At 36.7% G+C, this 22,187-nt stretch overlaps 1 protein-coding gene and 1 long non-coding RNA gene across 3 annotated transcripts in view; one reads left to right on the top strand and one right to left on the bottom strand.

Moving 5' to 3' along the window:
- Positions 1-5,128, bottom strand: part of MEF2C (myocyte enhancer factor 2C) — a 135,914-nt gene extending 130,786 nt beyond the window's left edge. Inside the window, exon 1 of the mRNA XM_063422162.1 lies at positions 4,300-5,128. The gene's annotated coding sequence lies outside the window, so the exon portion shown is untranslated. The remainder of the gene's footprint in view (positions 1-4,299) is intronic.
- On the top strand, positions 1,553-20,351 carry LOC134563835 (uncharacterized). Of its 2 annotated transcripts, none has more exons than XR_010083431.1 (4): positions 1,553-4,236; positions 4,325-4,376; positions 5,602-5,727; positions 18,667-20,351. It is a non-coding gene; the product is annotated as an uncharacterized LOC134563835 (long non-coding RNA). The 2 variants fall into 2 exon arrangements; XR_010083430.1 differs by lacking the exon at positions 18,667-20,351 and adding an exon at positions 6,313-6,570.
- The last annotated feature ends 1,836 nt before the right edge of the window (positions 20,352-22,187 follow it).

Here is a 22,187-nt window from a genome sequence, read left to right as displayed (position 1 = left end):
TCATTTCAGTGAGATTGAGGTGGAGTATTAAATGGCTAATGAATTGATTTAGTGCAAGGACACATAATTAAATGGACAGATGTATTTTTGCAAGAGTAGGAACAATCTCCTGGTATACAAGTAGATTGTTTCACAGTCTCTTCTATTTTTCTTAGCGTTAACATACTCTTCTATAATTATTGCACACAATAGTAATTTGTTATTACCAAGTATTCTTTCTACAATCATTTTAAATTCAGGAGATGGATTGATGGACTGGGGAAAGGGCTATTTGCATATAGTCATATAGGACTTTAAATAGTAAAGGAAAATAAGGAATGCTGCAGGTACCAATAGCAAAAGTATAGGAAGCACCCATTTTGTATATTTCTGTACTGTTATTGTTATAATAATAAAAGAAAGTAGAGAGAAATTAAAATTATTGGGGGAGTGCTTTTTTGTTAAAAAAAGAGCCAAAACAGAAGACAAAATGTAGTGACCCATAAACAGAAAGGTTTATTTTGCAGGACTAGTCATTAGCACATTGGTATCATGCCATTCAGCTTTTAATTATTTTGCCCTTATGTTTCAGGGTACAGTGCATCAGCTGTATTAACATTAGATTGCACTTCGTGTGCTGTAAATACAACATTTAAGTACATATGTAAAACTAGTAATTCTGTATAGCTATATTTATGAACAAAGCTGTAACTGCTGTTTCATTCATTCTTCTATTTTTAATATTTTTTCCTGTGCAGTTATTTTACACGCTTCCAGTAAACTTGTGTATGTTAGCTTAAATCTAGATGTTTGTTCTTTGTAAGCTGTATTTATTGAACTCGATTTAGAATGCAGTGCCTTTAGTTATGCATAGAAAGCACTGTGCTTTTGTCTTTATTGAAGATTTCTTAAGTGGTGCTTTCAGAGCTTGTGTCATAATGCTTAGTTGCTTTCAAAGGAACAAAACCATATCTGACTATGCAATAAATTGTCAGTACTTTAATAGAGAAGACAATTCTCATTAACAAACATGTACATGTACCTGTACACTGCGACAAGAGGTATACTTTGAGACCTATCCTTGTTACCTAGTTCATGGTGAATGGAACGACATTTTTGAAATGGGATAGGCTGGTGGAGCGCCGAGCAATCATTGAGAGTGGTGTGTGAGTATGTCTTCACCTGGGAATGAGCCACAGTGGGGTGCAGGGGTGGGGAGCAGCTGCAAAGCCATCCATTTGCAGCCACCAGGACAGCTCAGGGGCATGGAACCCTGAGACAAGGCTCCAAGTGGCTCCCTACTTGCCAGCAGACTGGCAAAGAGGAGAGTTCTCCACTGCTGCTCATGGTAGTCTGATCCTTTGATTTCCATAGTGACTGTCTCAGACCAATAAAAAATTAATTTCTCAACAAAAACAGTAATTAATGAAAGTCCAAGAAGAAAGTTATATGCCTTTTTAGGATAAGATTTTTGCCTACTGTACCGAGAGGAAAAGAATTATACATTTAAAGTATATATATACATTAATATGTATATATTTGTACATATAACCATTTTATGTGCACAGGTATATGTATGTATATGCATGTGTACATATATATAAAAAATATATATAAATGCACATACGCTTTGTAATAGAAACATAAAATGGAAAATTTTCATGTTTAAAGTACTCTTATATGAAGCTGTAATTACACCTATTCATTCTCTTCCCCCATTGACTTTTTAGCATGCATCTCATCTTCTCATCTAACTTTTACATGCGACTGCATTGCCAGTGGAAAGTGTCTGATTTTTACCAGTTCAAGTGAAAGCAGAAAGTCATGAGATGCTTTTAAAATACCGCGTAACAGTATATGAAAAAATTTGAATTAACTTTTGAAGAACACAATCTGGATTGTGAATCTCCTAAATTGAGGTTTTTGCCAAAGCTTTGTGGTTAAATCCCATTTTTTATTTACCTGCACTATGGAAAAACTAATATAGATATTCTCCTTTCACTAAAACTTGGATTTACTGGAAAAGACAGACGCGATTGAAACACTGAGATACACTGAGATACACTGTAGCTTAAAAAAAAAGATAGTTGTAGAATAAATTGCCATAGTTTACAAAACTGACCACAGAGCTTACAAAAATAAAAGAATTAAAAGAATGTACCAGGCATTTCAGATGTGATTCTCTTTCTAAGTGAAATAATTATAAAGTTTCAGTGTATTAAATTAGGTTTTCCTATTTCTTAATCTCTCAGTATTTCATTAATAAGGGATATTTCAGAATTTCGCGTAATGTGCTGAATTCTGTTGATGACCAAAAAACAAACAAACAAACCCAGAAAGACCAATTAAGGACACTCATAAAAATTTAATGGTCTAAATTATCTAGTGAGTAATCTACACCTCTTGAAACATTAAGCAATCTTTTTCTAGAAAAGGAAAGTGTCTTATACTTAACTTTCATTTGACAAAATACCTTTTCCCTCACTGCAGTGAAATACAGACTAACTTACCTGGAATTTCATTAAATTATCTGCGAGTTTGTCACATTGATTACTGTTTCTAAGCCTTTAAAATCAATATAATAAAATGCTGATGAACTTAGAGTGTACAGAACTAAAAGCTCTGAGCTACAGGCTTTTTTTTGTTTAGTGTGGTATGTACAATGTCTAGCTAGCTCCAGGAATTGCCATTACTATTTAATGACTTTGTATTTAACAGTGCTTGGTTTTAATAACTGTTTAGGGGATTTGGTTTCCATACATTACGTGTTATCTACGAAACACCAGAGTTTAACAGGCATTGCTCATTTTAAAGGCAGCTCTTTTTTGGGGGGTTTTGTTTGTTCTACATTTCATGCTTGATCAGAAAATGTATTTTTTGTATTTAGAAGTTTACTTTATGCTTTGACTAGTAATTTTTTATCCTGTTCGTCTTTCAGTCTCATGTACAGTAGGATATCTTTGCAGCAAACAAAATTGTGATCACTTTCATGTAGCACATTCCAGAAACAGAATCTCCTCCATTTTCCTATCTCTGAAAATGAAGAAAATGGATGACAACTATGCCTGATCTACCTCTGCTGAGGTAGGAGTTCCCTGTCAATGGTATGGCTCCCACACCAAGCAGCCTAGCAGAAACAAAATGAAAGATCAGGAATGTTTAAAAGGACATTATTTTTCAGGTATTATTCAGCCTAACATTAGACTACTCATTGCTGATACATAATTTGTTTTACATGGGGGTAAGACCTACTACAGAAATGGTCTAACAGTATATTGACAAGTGATTCCTTTTTCACCCCCATTAGTGTCTTCTATGCTGTGCAGTGACTTGTGACTATGGAATCTGTTTACGGCAAAAGATTCATATGGTTAAGTTTTCTGTCTGTTTACTCAAATAAATGTTTTCAATTTAACACAACAATTTGTAATGAATACTGTGAAACACACTTAAAAGAATGAGTTCTTGAAATAGAAATAATAATAAAAATGCTTTCCTCCTCTCAAAAATATTTATTTTAACATGTGGTCACATTTTTCTGCATTTTCACATTAGTTGAGATCTTACTGTTCTAGAAAAAAAATAATCTTTTTTTCCCCATCATCTAGTTTTCCAGTTCTAACGCAAATTAAAGAATGCATGCACAGGCATAATTTGTGGTTTTAAAACAAGGGAATGTGTAAATTCATGATATCTTTAAAAAGCACCGTGTCAAGCAGTGCTCTCATGAAGCTTGTAGTTTACAATTTACATTTCACTTTAGTATAAGGTTTGTGTGACAAACCTTTGATTGTCTTGTGAGATGCTCTAAACAGTGTTAATTTCACATATTTATTACAAAGGACTTAGTTGATATTCAGAAAGAACTTCTAAGCCTCAGAATGACAGCTGAAGCTCCACATACTGAGCAGTCTACGGACAACAAATCCTTTTGATTTATTTGGAAATTACCAGGATAACTCATTTATTTTAAAGGAGGCAGATGGAGAGCACAGAGTACACCCTCAGCCAGCACTCTCTAGCTTCTGCTGTTCTTGTATGTAATCCTCTATGTTCTTTCCATTCAGAGTCATAGAAACTGTTTGAAAGAGAGCCGAGTGTAAGTATCCAGTCAGTTTAAAGAAACTTTTCTTGGCAACAGGAGCTAAAATCAAGTACTGTATCAAGTTAAATGCAAAGCACCCTACAAAGCTTATCTGCTTTCTCTTGAAGAAAGAGAGTAACCATGAGCCTGGAGCTGAATCACCCTGTGCTGTGGTAAGCAGAACATTCCAAAGACATAAGAATAATTATTTAATATTTTTTTCTATTAAAACTCACCAGTGCCCTTCTTCTGCTTCTCCAGGAAGTTCTACCCGTCAGCACCTGCTGAGGGCTTCGTTGATCAAAAAAATCAGGTAAAAAAATTCCTGTAAAATAAAGCCAGACCAGCTGGCTTTGAAGAGAACCCCCCAGTTTGGGTTGTGTTTGCCTCACTCACCCTCTGCTCTGCAGACCCGGGCTTTTTCTCCTTTGGATGTTGACCTGCAGGCTGCATGATGTGCGTGCACAAGTGTCTGGCAGGCTAAGGTGCACCTGCTTCTGTCACTCCCAAGTAAATTTAGCTGTAAAAGGTATCACTGACAAGCAGACCTTTGTCAATGCTGGCAAATGAACAGAGCATTGCCATCCCCCTTCAAAAGTACTCTGCAAGTTCAAATGGAAAATATCTACTCGGTCGTCTTATCCAGTATCCAGGATTTGCTTCTTCAAGAGGAAGGAAGGCCAAGAGGCTTGTGTATGGCAAAAAAGTTTCCTCCTTTAGATAGATGTTAAAATTACTTTATTCCAAGAAGAATCTATGAACAAGGTGAGGCTGTGTTCTCTTAGTTGTGATAGGAACACAGAACACAGAAATTTCAATTCAGTTTTTTAAATTGTGCTAACTGGTAAAGTTGGTTATCTTTTTCTTTGATAACTCATTGTGCTTTTTATCCAAATAAGTATTAGAAAACTAAAACATATCACCTAGAAGGTATTAATCTCATTACCAAAATAAAAAAGCATGCAGAATTGAGAGTCTGAATTTCAAAATCACATATTTGCAGCACTTATGCTGTCGTAGTCTAGGAACCAGCCACTTTTAAAATGGAATGTAAAGCAAATGGAGGCTCTTTTGAGGGAAGTGATCAAAACTTGGTATGCTTGCCCTTATTGGATATTTGTAATTTATTTATAATAAAGGTATTTGTAATTTATATCTGTCCCTTGCTTTTCTTCTTCTTTTTTCTTCATGGAGATGACTTCTGGTAATTTAAAGAGAGAGATGCAATTTGCTGGGGTGTATGGTGTGTCTTCTCACGGAGTTAAAAAAAGAGTCACCAACATAGGTGCCAGGATTGGTAGCAGCATACCTAGATACTTCATTTTCCACTTGAAAATTAGGCCATAAACTCAAGTGGCTTTTAAGAAAAAATTTCAATAGTGTCTACTTTACTCTAATATGCTATTTAGAAGGAGCAAAATGTTCCGTTCTAACAAATGAGACAAAAATTGTGGATCAGGAGCTCTTTGTAAGACAAACAAGGTTCCTATTTATTTACTTGTATAAACAACCACTCACCAAGCTGTATGTCTCTGCAGGGGCACCCTTTCAGATAGGAACATGGACCTTATTGGCATCATCTTGTATCCATGGAAACATTTTAAGTACCTCTCTCTCAATATGTACTTCTCTTATTCAGAGTTCAAGAGCTGAGTACCAAATAAGTAAGTGTTTTTATTATTTTCTGTGTGGAAGCTTGGTTCTTGGGGTTCGTATCTGTCATAACAAAGATCTTGTACTTTCATCATGTTTGATAAAATCAAGTGTTTCATTTCAAGCTTCTTCTCTGCTCTATACTTAGATTGAAATTAATGTTCTAAAAGTCCTAATGAATGGAAATTCTGAAACTTCTCATTGTCCTTTACTGTTTGAAGAACAATGATTGTAGTTCACATTACCATCAGACTTAATCACTGTTCTCATTGCATTAAACTAGTCTGGTTTTCTGTATTTCTGAAAAAGGAATAGGAAAAATTAATAAGAAATCAGGCTATTTTCTCTTGGTGACAACCATACCCACTCATGTCACTGTGTAGTAGGTCACAGAAACTGAGAGCTTAACAATTGTCTTGAAACTGAACCAAAATAGTGAAAATAAAGGAGCTTTTTCTGGGTTTTTACACAGAAATTACTGGAAAGCAAAATAATAATTTTTCTTTTAACATGTGTCTGCCACACTACTTAGTTAAATTATCAAAGCATAGAGCTAACAGAAATAAAGGATTTTATGTCTCTGTATTTCCATGCAGAAAAAAGAACACTGGCATGAACTACATCTATTTTCAAAACAATCCTTCTGAAGAAGACCCTTTGCAGATCAAATATATTTATTTCAATATTACCTGAAATTACAACTGATGCATACTCTCAATGTACTTTGATTTAAAATATACGAAAATGGGTTATTATTATCCATTAGTTAATATCCTCTATGTATTTTTAAAAAATCCTGCCTTAATTTTTTTGTAAAAAGTATTTTCTTCATTTTCTTTAGCTGAGCCAGGCTGAAACAATAAAATACCTTGTTAATTACAACTGCTATCAGAAAAACACATTTCTGTCTGTAAAGATCCACTGTAAAGATCCACTTCTCACTGAAATCCTACTGGTTTAGAGCCTTGGTTTGCTAAGTTTATATCCTCGCATATTATTTTCATTTACCATGCTTGCTGTTTTTATTTGCCACATTGTGTTCCACAGTGCAATCCCTGATGAGTGCAGGTGACACAAATGATTTCTCCAATGATTAGGCTGGAACAGTATTTGTGTAGAGATTCTGTAAAACTTTGCGATGTGATAAAAATTGTTATCTTTTTACATGACAGATTCTTCATATCAGGTTTATACTTTTATTTATGAATATCTGTTTACAAATTTGCAATAATTTTATTTAAGAATTATGATCAGAGTGTAGGCAGGTTGAAGCTGCCTGCCCCCCTGTAAAAGTGTCAGTGAGTAATCTGCCTGTGGGCTGGCCTGTTTGTTCTGCAGACTGCCACATGAGACCTAGGATTGTGATTGCTCTCAGGAACTTTTACTCTGAGCCAGCTAAGCATATCAGAAAGGTGAAACTTTCAGCCTCCAGAGAAGGAAGCAGCACACATGGCAATTTTTTCATTTCCCTTTCATCGTGTCCCTGACCTTGTTACAAGGTCAAGGTTGGGGGGGTACTAAATGGGGAAGTAGAAAGAGAACCTATTTTCAACTCAGCTGTCTATGTGTTCAGCCTGAGGTGGATGAGGAAGCTCTGACCTTGCTCATCATCCTGAAAAATAAAATTTGGCTTCACACTTGAAGGATTGCTCAGGTGCATTGCAAAATACAGTGAAAGTTTGGATTGATTCTGCTGTTTTGAAGTGATGGAACCAAGATTTGCCCTGTTGACTCTATGTAACTGGCAAAAATCCAATTCTTCCTAGCCACAGACCTTGGGGAGAGAAAGGAATGAGGAAAATTGGTAGTGGTATCTCTTGGGCACATAAGTCTTCATCTAAGTAATATGTTCTCAGTTTTATGATTTTTTGCTTTTTAATCCAAGATGTCTTTTTTTTTTTTTCCCTAGCATTTGTTAAAGAATCACTTCCAAAATGCTAGAAAGTCAGCCTGAGCATATTGCAGATAAAATCTGTCTCCCTTTTCCATCACACAAAATAGAGATTCAACATTTGGCCTATATTCAGTTTTTCAGGTGCTAAAAAGCTATGACAAAACTGCACAGATCGTATGATAATGGGCATAATTATACAACTCTAGATCATCATATGCCTAACTTATTATTACTATTTTAGTTTTCCACAGATCACTTTTCTAGCACCATCAACTTAGACGTACTTCAGAAAAATAAAGGCTCATTGAATGGTTTTTGAATTTACAGATAAAATACAAATCAGTAGGAAAAAACCCCAGGAAAAATTTAAGACTATGGCAAAGAAGTAGGTAGTATTGCTGTGAAGAGTGAGCTGATTTATGTAAAGTCACTTATCATCAGCAGAACAAAATGTAGACAAGGATTTCTCCAAGGAATAAAATAACCCCCTCTTATTTTTGAGCTATCAGAGCAAAAACATGTCTTAATTTCTGACCCACCCATGCCTGAAGCCTACCCAATTGAAAAGGGCTGAGAAAGAAACCTGACTTACTGAAAAGCAGCTGTGTTTGAGAAACTTGTAGCCAACAAGATTGGTTCAAATTTGGGCTAGAAAAAGGGTGGGAGTCTGCTTCCACTGGTAGGAGCAGAGATTTTCCAGGAGGGGATGACACAGTTACAGTAGCAAGGAGTGTGAAATTCCCTGTTCACAATTTTACTCAAATAGGTGCAATACAGCAGTAAATGTACACGGGAAGATTTGCATGTGGTTTCCCCTCTATCACAGTGCAAAGGACTTAACTCTGAAATGAGAAAGGATGTAAATATATTTCGCAAGTGAGAGAATGAGCAATGTTTTGTAGGTTTTCCTGATACAGAGCAGGAGCTGAGATTTTGCCTAATGAAAAAGTAAACTGAAAGTTCTATAGAAAGTAGAGGTATGATAGGAAAAGGGTGAGTTTAGCAGCAGCATTCTGAACAATTTTGAAAAAAGGATGTAGGGCAGGGTTAAGATAGATAAGGTGAGGTATCTGTCCATTTAAGTGGTTGTTAGCAATGGTGGTGAGCCTCATTTCATAGAAATTAAGAACTTTATTTAGGAAAGTTGCCCAGTAAAATATTAGAAATAGGTAGGTCCGTGAGTTAGGAAAAGGGATAGGGTAAATGCAGAGAGGTAGAGGAGACAGAGGGAAGAGACAGTGTTTAAGTAGGTACAATTCTGTTTGTAGGCAGAGGCAGATGCATGCTGTGCAGCAGAAGAAGTCAGATTCGGCATAAATGTAGCTGAAGGCAGAAAAAAAGATAATCCTAGAAACACAGAATACCAAATTGGAAGGCATTTCAAGGATCATTTGGCCCAACCTTTCTTGGAAAAATTGTGTCTATGAGGGTAAGAGAAAAAGAAAACTTTAGAACATGCCTCTACTTTTCCAGTTTTGTGCCCTAAAGTCAGAACAACTTTTCAAAAAAGACAATTAAAAACACTGTAGGGGAAGGACAGATGAGTGACTGAGAGAAGAATTTGACCTTGTAGTGAGTTACTGGTTCTGCTGAAATGCTGAGACAGCTGTATATACACCTGTACAAGCATCTCCAATGCTCCTTTTTGTAGATTTTGTTTGAAAAATGTAAAAACAAACCAACAAAACCAACAAACAAAACCTCCAAAACTATGGGGAGAAGTTATTCATGTAGTCAGAAGTATTTTCTGACACATGCAGGAATACGGGGTAGCCAGTGTGTTTGCGTAATTCAATATGCAGAGCAAAGGGGGAGTAAGGAAGGAGATGACACTGCAGGGCCCAAGTTTGGCCTCTCATGCAGAGCAGCCTCTGTGTAGCCCTGTGAATGCTGTCGCACTGCCCCAGCCACATGGGATTCACACAGAAGATGCACTCTAGGCACACAGCAATTAGGTGACAGCCTGATGCCATAAGGAGGGCTCGTTCCAGGAACTACAAATACCTATGTCACAACAAACCTGTCTTACTAGATTCTCTCACAGTTAAAATAATAAAAACAAAAAACAATTTTGAGATAAATATGAATGCAGCTGTACCACTGGAGTGAAAGCAATGTGGGCAGCTGCAGTCTGGAGGAACTCAGTTGTGTATATGCCATTATTTTAAATGTGCTCTAGGATTCTGTCAACAGAGAAAAGACAAGAGAACTTCTCCAGGAAAGTCTACTGCAGAACAGTTAACACTGATTACCAGTTACTTTAAAGTAATAAATTAATAGTGGCCTTTTCTGCCAAAGTGTGGTTTGTTACAGACTGATCTGCTATTTTGTATAAATCTTTTACATAGTAATTGCCAGTATAGTTGCTGAACTGAAATGTAAATATGATAGGGAGTCATTCACAGACAGAATCTAAAAGCACACCAAAACCCTCAAAATGTTACGAGCTCTTAGAACAAAAACATTTTAGTGCAAATCAGCAATATGGTGTATTGTCAAATTAATTATTGAAAAGGAATATTTATAACAAATATTGGAAAGGATCAGTGAAATTAGGGGTTTCACTAAACATTCCCAGTTTCATGTAAAAATGGTTCAACTCCTCTTCCCACAAGTCATTTTTCATATTTTGCTGTTGTCTGCCAAACTCATAAAAGCTCCAGTTTTATAAATACATTCTATTCAATGGATAAGAGACTTATTTTGCATTTGTCCTGGTGACGGCAAAGATGCTTACTAATGAGTACGTGGGCCTCCTTCTTTTTTAGTGCTTTCATTCTATATGAACAGTTGATTTGAAAGCTACCATTTGAGGTGGTTCTGGTACCACAGAGATACACAAGGTGCACTGAGATTTTCATTGTTCTTGAGTTGTCAAATTTCAACGATTCAAGTTTAAAGTTACCATTTGGGGATATGTGCCTTGTGCTGGATTTTCTATGACGATTTAGCAGTAATTTGAAATGAACAGAAGGAGTGGTATTCTAGGTTGTGTCTGTTCAGGGAACATGTAAAATGGTTTCACTAGGGATTGCTAACACCTACAGATTTTTGGAATAATGGAAGAAGTTCAAGGATAGTCTTGGTAATGTACCTGCTACCTGCTCAAATAGCATGTCTGCCAAGAAGAAATTTGCCAGGATGTGTATGCTTGTCTGAGACTTCAGTCAGAACACTGGCATCAAAGAGAGGAAGTGATTAAAAGCTGTTGTCATGCCTATATGCATAGACCCAACTTGCTTAGAGCTGCATGGCAGCTAATGCTGATATTTGTGGTATTTTAAGCTCTCAACATTATCACAGAATCTGAGCATTACTAAGGTGTATATGTTTTGCATTGTGTATGGATCAATAAATTGATGTGCTGGCTGCAGGCTGCTCCCTACCTGTTTGGGCACAATTTCTAGTACAGAAGGAGGAATATACAGGTTGTTCTTTCTCTCTTTGCACCTTTTTCCTGCTCCTTGGAATGATTACAAGGTGATTATCTCACCTTGATTTTCTCTCTTTGTCCCATCTTCCCAGTTCTTAGTATGACAGCAAGCATCATCCAGTGGTAGGCAGAAAAATGTCAAGTAGAATTCAGACATTCTGAAGAACCGAGTTTTACAGTAGTCACTTGTATTTACAAAAAATATAATTCTGATCCTCTGTTGTTTCTTGGCATTAATGTACTGTATTAATTGAGACTAAAACAAAACTGATGCCTCTAAGAGCACTCATTTGAACAATTATCCAAAATCAGATTATAATAAATGACAGTCTTAGGAATTTTGATTAACCTCTAAGTAAGCGTTAAATAAAGGTTACTTTGGAAAAACCCTGATTAAATGCATTAATGGTGAGTTCTGAAGTAGTAGTAATTGCTGATATGGCATTAGATAACATAAATGACATTGTTAATGGATATCACTGTCTCAAACATATATATCATATCAGCTGCCCTGAAGCTGGAGTGGTTATGGCACTATTAAATGCAGTTTAGATACATTAGAAAAGATGCATAAAGTGGAAGCAGGTGTTTGCTATGATCATTTTATTTGGTCATTCAATGATTTTTTTTGGGGTGAATACTGCTTGGCTATTAATGCTTCCAGCTTTCTGATGAGCTGCACTGTTCTGATGAACTAGATTTTAAGGGAATATCATATTGTTCAGATGAGGACTGTAAGTAGTCTAGAGAGTCTGCACAGGGTGAAGTAATCAGTCAGGTCCAGGGATTACCCTTAGGGCATGGTCCGGACCAGGAGGAGGTGGACTGGGGACAGAGCTGGCTCATTAACCCATTCAGGGAACAGTGCAAAGATGGCACTGGTAAAAAAGCATAAGTCTGTTTATCCTGGAAACAGCTACCCAGAGCAAAGCCTAATGGTCCATTCAGAGACTATTACACTTAAAACTTAGCTTAAAATTATTAAGGCCCTGGACTGAACTAAAAGTGAGCTGCTGGTTCTGGGAGCATGCGTGGAGGGTATGTTTATCAGGGTAATACAGCCTATCAAGACAGTCAGAGATTGGACGGCTTCTTCATTTCTCTTTCCTGTATCAGTGTTTGCAGACACAGGGTTCACCAAATGCATCTGACTAACTCACGTTCTTCATGACAGTTCTAAGGAGGAAGTGTTTTGGAAGAGTTCAGATTGAGATTCCAAATGGAAGTGGCAAACGTGTTCTCATCTTGCAGGTGTGTTCATAGAAGTACAGTATAGATCACATGTGCAGACTTCAGGGTGTTTGGACTCTTCTCTTCTCTTCTCTTCTCTTCTCTTCTCTTCTCTTCTCTTCTCTTCTCTTCTCTTCTCTTCTCTTCTCTTCTCTTCTCTTCTCTTCTCTTCTCTTCTCTTCTCTTCTCTTCTCTTCTCTTCTCTTCTCTTCTCTTCTCTTCTCTTCTCTTCTCTTCTCTTCTCTTCTCTTCTCTTCTCTTCTCTTCTCTTCTCTTCTCTCTCTTCTCTTCTCTTCTCTTCTCTTCTCTTCTCTTCTCTTCTCTTCTCTTCTCTTCTCTTCTCTTCTCTTCTCTTCTCTTCTCTTCTCTTCTCTTCTCTTCTCTTCTCTTCTCTTCTCTTCTCTTCTCTTCTCTTCTCTTCTCTTCTCTTCTCTTCTCTTCTCTTCTCTTCTCTTCTCTTCTCTTCTCTTCTCTTCTCTTCTCTTCTCTTCTCTTCTCTTCTCTTCTCTTCTCTTCTCTTCTCTTCTCTTCTCTTCTCTTCTCTTCTCTTCTCTTCTCTTCTCTTCTCTTCTCTCTTTTCTCATATATTTGATGAAGAGTCTTCAGTTCTTATTTCAAGCATGGCTGCAACCCTTGACAACAAATTGGGAGAAAATACAATGTGTGCTGATGAGACTGGTGCTGCACAGTTCCATTGGACCACAAGGAGTTTTTTTCAACAAAATGAAGATATTGGCTTAATGAAGAACTGGGACACACAAAAAAAGTGGCCTGCATCAGCCACTTCAGCATCTCCCAGTACATAAGTCAAAGCAAAAGGGTTGATTCCAGGTGAAATTTCTTTTGCTTGTAACTTAACTGAACCAACATTTGAATAACAAAAAGGAAGAAAAACTGGTTGAGTGTGTTTTTCCTGTCATCAGTGTTGGAAAGAGGGTACCACATCCCAGGACTGAGCATCAAAGAAGTGACTCTACATGGGAAACTTCTATACCTGCAGGTGTTCTTCCCATACATGGTATAATGCCATTGTCACAGAGATCCAAGATTTTCATGACCTGGATCATATGCTGTGTGGCTGGTAGCCTTCTCCCCAACAAAGAGATGAGTAAACAGTAGACTTTTTTTTTTTTTTCGTTAACCTCTGTAAGATTTCATCTTCTACCAAGGCCTCTTTTAAAAATGATAATCTGCATCCTGCAGTGGTCTGAAGCAGTGAGGGGCTTCTCTAGAAAATTTAATTGTTACAGAATCACACAAGCCCCTGACTATTACAAAATTATGTGTGATAAACAAATACTTATTTCACTGATGAATTATCTTAATTTAGTACCTAAATGCACTGGGAAGTAGCCTTTTGAATACCCTAAGTAATGGAACAACAATTGCTATTGGAGTATCTGGGTCGCTTCATTATATATTTTACTTCACAGCAGACTACCTGCAGTTTCACCAGTTAGATTATTTTTATGCTCAGAATGTTTGTATTAAAGCAAAATTTTTTATCATATCTCTGCAATGGGATAGTGCCTCATTCTGCATTTGCTCTTGATCTCTGTAGTTGAGACTTTGTGCAGAAAGGGTGCTTCAGGAAGCTGGGAAACTCTTAACCCACCAAATCTTTTCCTGTTGTGCTAGTATGCTGCACCCACAATGAGGGAATCTTGTGAAGCTCATTTTCAGGATGATTTTCTGGTGTTTCAAGTAGACCTGTGATAAGAAAGAGATGTATTCTGTGATTTGTCTTGAACAAAAGAGCATGCAGATATGAAACAGAATTCAAATGTCTTCTGAAGAGCAGACAAAACTGCTCTTCAAGACAAGTCAGAGCCTTGAAAAAACTGTTAGTATACTAGTGATACTCTTTGTGTAGCACAGAAGTACATCAGTGAAGGTAAGAAGCTGGCAAGCAATGTGAACATTTCACATTTATGGAGACACTGGGCAGTCAGTAATAGATGTCATATCAATCTTCGGTAGCCTGCTTCACCCTAATGTTTCTGAGGGGTTCAGATCACAACATGTCTCTGAGAAGAGTAGTTAATATGTAATAAAAGAAAATGAAAAGCATCTTCTGCTTCCTTTAGAGTCTTTCACTGATTTGCCGGGATGGTTTGGGAAGCAGATGAGAAAGAAGGATGAAATGGTCATTTGTAGATACCTTATGGGAAGACATGTGATTTTGTCTCTACAGAACAGATTCCACGCCTGAGGGAGAGACTCAAAAAAAAAAATGGGGTGCATCATGCTCAGTGTTACCTGCTGGTGAACAGGACATGTTTGTCCTGTTTTATTTTCATTGGTGGGCCCTCACCTCAAATCCTGTGTGCAGTTTTGGGTGCCTCAATATAAGAAAGATAAAGCCATTAGAGAGCATCCAAAGGAGGCCTGCAAGGATGATGAAGGGTCTGGAGGAGAAGGCATATGAGGAGTGGCTGAGGTCACTTGGTCTGTTCAGCTTTGAGAAGAGGAGACTGAGCAGAGACTTCATTGCAGTCTGCAAATTCCTTGTGAGGGAAAGAAGGAGAGCAGGAACAGATACCTTCACTGTTGTGACCAGTGACAGGATTTGAGTAAATGACATGAAGCTGAGTTGGAGGAGGTTTAGGTAGGACATCAGGGAAAAGTTTTTCACCCAGAATTGGAACAAGGTCCCCAGAGAAGTGGTGACAGCACCAAGCCTGGGTTCAAGAAGTGCTTGGACAATGCTCAGACCCATGATGTGATCCTTGCAGTGTCCTGTGCAGAGCCAGGATTTTGACTCCATGATCCTTACAGGTCCCTTCTCTGATTGTCTGATTTTCTGATTCTCAACAACTATTGTTAAAGAACCAAGAGTTTGAGCAACAGTGGACACCTTGATCAGAAAAGGACACACTTCTGGTGGTCCTTGCCTGGCTTTTCTGGAGCACTGAAATAACTGAGTATAATTTCTCTCTTCAGAGACAAGTGAACAAATCATTTGAAGGAGCAGCAAATACATCGCTAGGACTGTCTCCAGACACAAATCTAGTGGTGCAGAATGAATCCTTGTACAGATAATAAGAAGAAAGGGACGTCTTGGTTCCATGGCACTGGATGCAAGTTCCAGCTTGACTATAGGGAATTCTTTCCTTCACTATTTGTTCAGGCTGTGCATGCAAGTGTAAAACAAGGATTTAATTTATTTAGTCTAACAACTTTTTTTAAATCCTGTAAGAGCTCCATAAGATTGACGTTATCATGCAGTAGTGTCACATTCTGCAGTCGTTTAATGCCTCTTCTTGTGAGGCCTGGATTCCACGCCCAACTGCATTTAGTAGGTCAGTACAGTAATTTTCAATGTCTTTCTTTCAGATTTTTGCCATCTTCAATTATACCTTTCCACCCTACTATTTATGTAATTTTCTTCTATCTGAAGACTCTTTACTGTTGTTCTCTATTGCACAGCATGATAAATTACCCATCAAGCCATATCTTTTCAGCCCAGAAATGCACAGTAACAGAGTCAAGACATTATCACATGTTGTGTATTTTATTTCCTCACAGTTCATTCAAGGGTGTCACTTTATTTTCCTGCTTCCTTTTGTCATCATGAAGATTGACTATTTTAGTGTTCCTAAACTTTAGGAACAGTTAGAAACATATCCTAAGCTCAGAGCAGCACACATACAATTCAGCATCACTTAACGCTTCCCCTGCATGCTAAAATCATATCAATGATTTTGAGTTCTTGCAGGAGCCATAATAAGGCCTTCATTCTTATTATACTGCTGAATAACCTGGACTGTGGGCAGGAATATTATGTGTAGCCTCAGGCCATCAACCAAATTAACTGTGAGCCACCACTCACCTTGACAGTGCACACTAGGTTCTCTTGGGAGTTCTCTGGAAACTCGCTGGGTTTCATGTATACTGAGTCCACAATCTGTCCTCTCCTCCCCTCTTTCTCTTTAATTTGAGATAAATACCAGTAATTGTAGCATTTTTTGCTAAGATATCTCCAGGCATTGCAAGGATCTGTTAGAAAAATGAACTGGAACAGCTAAGAATATTGAGAATATTGGCAGCTAATACACACACACACACACATACATATATATATATATATATATATATAACTTCCTCTCTAGAAATTGTGATTAAAATGACACAGGGAAATTTTGATTTTGACAGCATCATCGAGAGCCTTCATTAGCATTCAGAAGGGACTGTTTGGTAATCCATGGGCTTGTAGATTCCACAGCGTTAGTGCTCAGTCTGAATAGAACTGCAGGAGGAAATGCAGAGCTGTCCTCATAACCTATTTCAGGTGTGAGAAAGGATCTTGAGCAAACATACCCTGTTTTTCTTTACAAGGTGTTTTATGGGTCACTATGGGAAGAATGATTGATTGAAAGAGAGAGAGAAACCACTTTTGTACGGCAAACTAAATGAATTAGGACTTTAAGTAATCAGAAAGACCTCTGTGGGATGAAATTTGTCTGGAAATAACTTCATATGCTTTCATGTAAGTTTTTTTGTATTAACAAAATACTATCTATTTAATACCATTTCCTTTATTATTTATTTAAGTTTGCTCCTAGAAAAGCATGAAAGCAGAAAACAATAAGCTGAAAGTGTCATGGTACCAAGAATCCCAAGATCCATTTGCAGACTTTTGTTAATGATCCAGTAACTTAAAGAGTGGCAGATACTGAGGTACTGGTCTTGAGAGATGCTGGGAGAGCCAGAATTCCCAATAGTAAATATAGGCACAGATATGGGCACCACTCCCAAGCCTAAATTAATCTAATCCTAAACAATATCCTCCTCCACCCTCTGCAGCATTTTACTAGGACTTTGCAATATTTACCTATTCTGTGCCTATTCTGAGACTTAAATGTTGGGATTTTTAAAATTCCAGGTATCAGTTAGCACCACAAATAATGTAATTATTTTTATTTTTTTTCAAGCATATCTTTACAAGTTCAATGGCAAGATTAGTATAGAAATAAAAAGACATGAAGAATTTAGAATAAGCCTGACATGTGAATCACAAAGAAAATCTTTTATTTTGTTTTTGCAACTTCTTATGAAAAATCTTGAGATTGGTTTAAATGGGGCTGGAATCTTTGGATGTTGCAGTTAATTTATCTTTTAATGTCTTCTAATCCATTTGCTTTAGAATGTTAGGTGGAAACTAGTAATAGAAAATCCAGATCCAGTATGTTTCTCCATGTATCTCTCTTATAGAAATTTGTTGCTGCAGCTGATAAAAAGAATTATACAAGCTTTGTCACAGAAATCACATTATAAAAGGTTCCAAAAATTTGACAATGTTGACAGTTGTTTTCAGCAAATGGCTGCTTTACTGTAGCACTGTCAATGTTGACGTCCTTGTGTACATGTAAAAGAGCAATGTGATTAAGGCAAGCTTGTCCATGCTAGATATGAGCCAAGTTTTCAATCTCCTCATGGCACTGAAAGATTGCTCAGCTGTTGCAGACAAGGCAAGAATAGCTGGCAGATTTCTGCCATTAAAATAAAAAAAAATCCTTGTCTTTGGGCATGCGTCTATAGGAATGTGTAACATCTGCTACTGACCTTAAGTTCTAGATAAGAAAAGCTCATATTGTAACTCAAATTCATATTTCTTGGTTTAGATGATGCACTTCCAAGGATATTACAAAAGTATTTTGTAAGAAGATATTTGTCTAGACAGCAGTCTAAAGCATGATGTATTTCTGTTAATTGTTACAGTAGTGAAATGCCATTATTCCTGTAGTGTGACTTACACTGCAACTTATGCCTACCTTACGTTGAATTTAAATAATCTATATTGTATTCTATTCTGAGAATATTTCATATTTATACATAAAAATCAATGCTTGTGCTCTATCTGGAACATCAGTCATCTTTTCCACATGTTTTTTCACTATCAACTATATAAAAAGACTGAAAAACTCTGTTCTTTAGCCTTTGTCAAGGGAAATGGGCCTGATTTAACAGTCATATATTCCATCCTATTGACCCTGAATTCTTTATGTAAGATGTGTTAAGGCTGTGGGACTCAGATTTCTTGTCATGCCATGGGTGTGGAAACAGTGGGAAGAAGTCAATTTCAACAACATAATCTCATAACAAACCCAGGGGGATTTTCTCATATAAATTAATGTAGACTTTTTTAGTCTAAACATACTCAGATTTCCACTTTGTATCTTTTAAAATATCTGGATTTCTGACAGTACCTGGAGGGAGAGAAAGGCATAGATTTCAAGTTGACTCAGGGCTACCAGTTCAAGTTTTCCCAGACATCATTCAGAGTGATGCTCTGCACTTCATGGACTATCTAGATAAGTCTATGGCTCGGGAAGTAATATGGAAAAATGCTATGAACTGAAGCTATCTATAAATGTTTTCTTTTCCTGACAGGCTTGTACAGTGAAAGACTCTGGTACTGAAGGGCAGCATTGGATTGTGTAGCATTTAATAGTGTCTAATTACAAAACTATCTTCCTCTTCTTGCAACCCAGTGACACACTCTTCTCCAACCAAATTCTGAAAAAAAAAAACCTTGGACAACAGTCTTCTTCAACAAACAAGCCCAACTCAAGCCCAGAAACTGGTCTACTCTCTATACAGAATGAGGCTGAACTCTGATAGAAACAGAAGTTTATGACAGAGAATTTGAAGAGTGTGACATGATACATGCAACAAAGGGAGGAATGAGATAATTTAAAGATGCACTCCTCATCTTAATTCTAATATATCCCTGTATTTTAAGACTTGATGCTATAATGTAAATGTCTTTATAAAAAAAATCTTGTTATGGTAAATCATGGGCAGCATCACCTGTGCCTCCTTTAATTATCGTATTTCAAATCAAAGTAACAGAAAATGTAACAAAAAGAGCTTTGCTCTTAACAGAAACCAATATTAGTTTAGCATTTTGCATTGTTAGATTAAAAGGATGTGATGCAATAAAAGACACATTGCAGGAAGATGTATTAGTGTTTACATACTCTGTGAAATTCGGGGTGAAAATACTCTTCTCTTACTGTTTTGCATAAATATTTGTACCCCAATACTCTGAGCTCAGAGAGCAGCAGTTTAACTCATATTTCATTCTCAGGCTCTGTGGTTGAAAACCTAAATCTCATAAATGAAGGACTGTAATTATCAGATAGTAAATCTCTCTCTCAGCAGTTATTATTTAAGGTCAATTACAGTGAAGAACTTTTCAATCTGGACTTATTATTAAAGGAAATCTTTCATGCAGAATTGATGAAACAGGAGAGCTTCTCCCTGTACCCCATCTGCTCTCTGCTTTTTGTGTTCCTTCACTACAGCTGCAGTCATTACCAGGCTGACTCCACTTTGAAAAACTAAAACCACATTCTTCAGAACAGTTGCTTGGTGTTGGTCAGATTTCTCTGCAGACTTTTTTTTTCCACTTGGAGACATGGAGGCTGACACATAGTTTCCAAGGACTTTGCATGTCTTCTGTCTCCAGAATCGTCTTCTGAATCCCAAATATTTCTCAAGTGGCTAGCAAAAGAATATCCAGATCATTTTTGACCTGGTGGGACATGCTTTGAGTAGAGAGCCAGATGGCTGAGAAAATGGATTGTAAAGTATTATTTCATGTTAACTTGTTGTCTTTAATATGTGTGTGCTTTCATTGTTACAGTTAGAGCATTCACAAGATCTGAAGAGACTATGAAATCCCACTAACTCTAGCAGCAATTGCTGCCTTTGTTGCTCAGACTGTAAATTATGATTCATGTTAAAATGCAATAATGCAACTTGAAAAAAATAAAAGATGAGCAATAAGCTAAACAAAAAGAGCTTGTTGCCTTTCCCAAAACAACTCTTTTTCATTCCTGACCTAGGTTTACTTTTTTCCCTCCTTTTAGCATCCTTTACATTATATACTAAAAATAAATTCATTGAAGGGTCAAACTTTAACTCCAAAATCACTGCCTTTGATATCCTTTCAGGCATTAAAAAAAAAAAAATCAAACACTGAATAATTTAAAAAGTTAACAAAATTTTGTTTATGGTAAGTCTAAGTAAACGTAATAAAAATAACCTTTAAACATGTTGTTTCAATTCAGTTGCCCACTAAATATTTTAAAGAACTGAAGTTTTAGACTTTTTTTTTTTTTCTTCTTCTTTATTTTTGTGACAAGACAAAGGGAAAAAAAAAAACCCACCTCAGCCTCAAGGGACAGGACATGGACCCTTCATAGGTGACTGTCCCCTTTCCAACAAAATGAATGAGTTTTGGCTCACAACCTTGTTTTGTTCTGCCTCAAAACACCATGCCTAGATACTACTGGGAAGAGGAGGGCTGAAGATTGACACACAACAACTGTAAATACAAACACAAGTTGATAAATAAGGCCCTGATTCTGTAAACAGACCTGCCCAGACATAGCTCCCCTTCAGTCCTCTGCTCAACTACAGTCAGTCTGCATTTTTATTATTCTCTTCCTTTTCAGTATTATCATGGGCTTTGATTTTTTCAATACCCAAGGCTGACTGATTAGAAGACATAACACTGATAACACTTGATAATGAAGAAACAGTGTGCAAAGGAGAAAACCAAATATTTATTTTCTGGCCATACCCGAAGTGAAAGACAAAATCTTCAAGAATTTCTTACCCAAACTGATAAGAGAAATTTCTTTCTGATTTTCTTCTTTCTGTGCATTGGATAAATGATGTTTATCCCAATTGTCCCAAACTTTGGGACAAATCTTTTAATATGTGTTGGATGATGATACAGTTCATTTTTCTTTGGCTGAAGCCATAAGCATTTTTGAGCCCAGTTAATGGGATTCTTCTCACCAGGAAATTTGGAGTCCAATATTGTCATTTAAGTTCCTTTTCCATCAGTCCTGCTCATACTTTAATGCTTAATATTGAAAATGCATTGTATATTTTGAGTTACATTTTAGGGTTTTCCTCATACACAGTAAATAATTGAACTTAGTCCACTGTGTGCTCCTTCTTCTAGCTCTGCACACAAACACGGGCACAGCTATTGCAGGGTTAAATACAACCTAAATTTCTGCAGCATGAGCATCTTAGCAATTACACATGTAGAACAGTCAACTCCTGGATATTTATCAGATATATGATTATTTATTGAGTATAAGTTTGTAAACCTACTCCCAGAAAGTATTTTTTCTGTGGAGTGGTATTTGCCCAAGAAAAACAAGGTCAGAATATGAACCTCCTGTGGACCAGGAGAAACTTCTTTTTATATGTCTCTGAACAGTATAGACCTAATAATGATTAATTAAAAAAAATATTGGGATATATTGGGAAAGGTGGAGCTTTTATGACTTAGCAGATTTTTACTGAATTTGCCAGTGTGGAAAAAAGGAGAATCTGAGGAATTATTTGCACAATGAAAAAAAGTTTTGCACATATTCAAGGCAGATTTAGGACACTGATAAAATAGATTCAGATAAAGTGTGAAAAATGAATTATGTGACCACTAAATCAAAGCCTTGCAGACATGTCAGATGCTGGTTTACTCTTGTATGGATTTTGAAATCCTTTGACTCGTCTTTCCCAAAATGGTCAGGGAAATGCAGTAAGTTTTCAGTCTGAAGGGCAGATTGTTTGGTAGGCTACAAGAAAATGGTCTTTACAGAACACCTGCAATTTGTGGTTATGTGCTGGTAGTGAAAATAGCAAAGCAACTGCTGAAAGAAATTTCTTTGTGTCTTTAAGAAGAAGATATATGTACATGAGTTTAATTTTCACAAATTCTTTAGAAGCTTGGAAATATCTGATTTTATGCAAAGTTTCAATGTTTTCTTTTGTTTGCTTGATTCATTTAAATCTTGAAATAACACAGTTGTTATCCATGATTGAAAATCATGTACTTTGGAAAACAGTGTCTCAGTCCTTGTGGAATAAATCTGCCCTTCACTTCA

Source organism: Prinia subflava, chromosome Z (assembly GCF_021018805.1).
Source record: "Prinia subflava isolate CZ2003 ecotype Zambia chromosome Z, Cam_Psub_1.2, whole genome shotgun sequence".
Lineage (NCBI taxonomy): Eukaryota > Metazoa > Chordata > Aves > Passeriformes > Cisticolidae > Prinia > Prinia subflava.
This window is presented reverse-complemented; position numbering and strand designations above follow the sequence as displayed.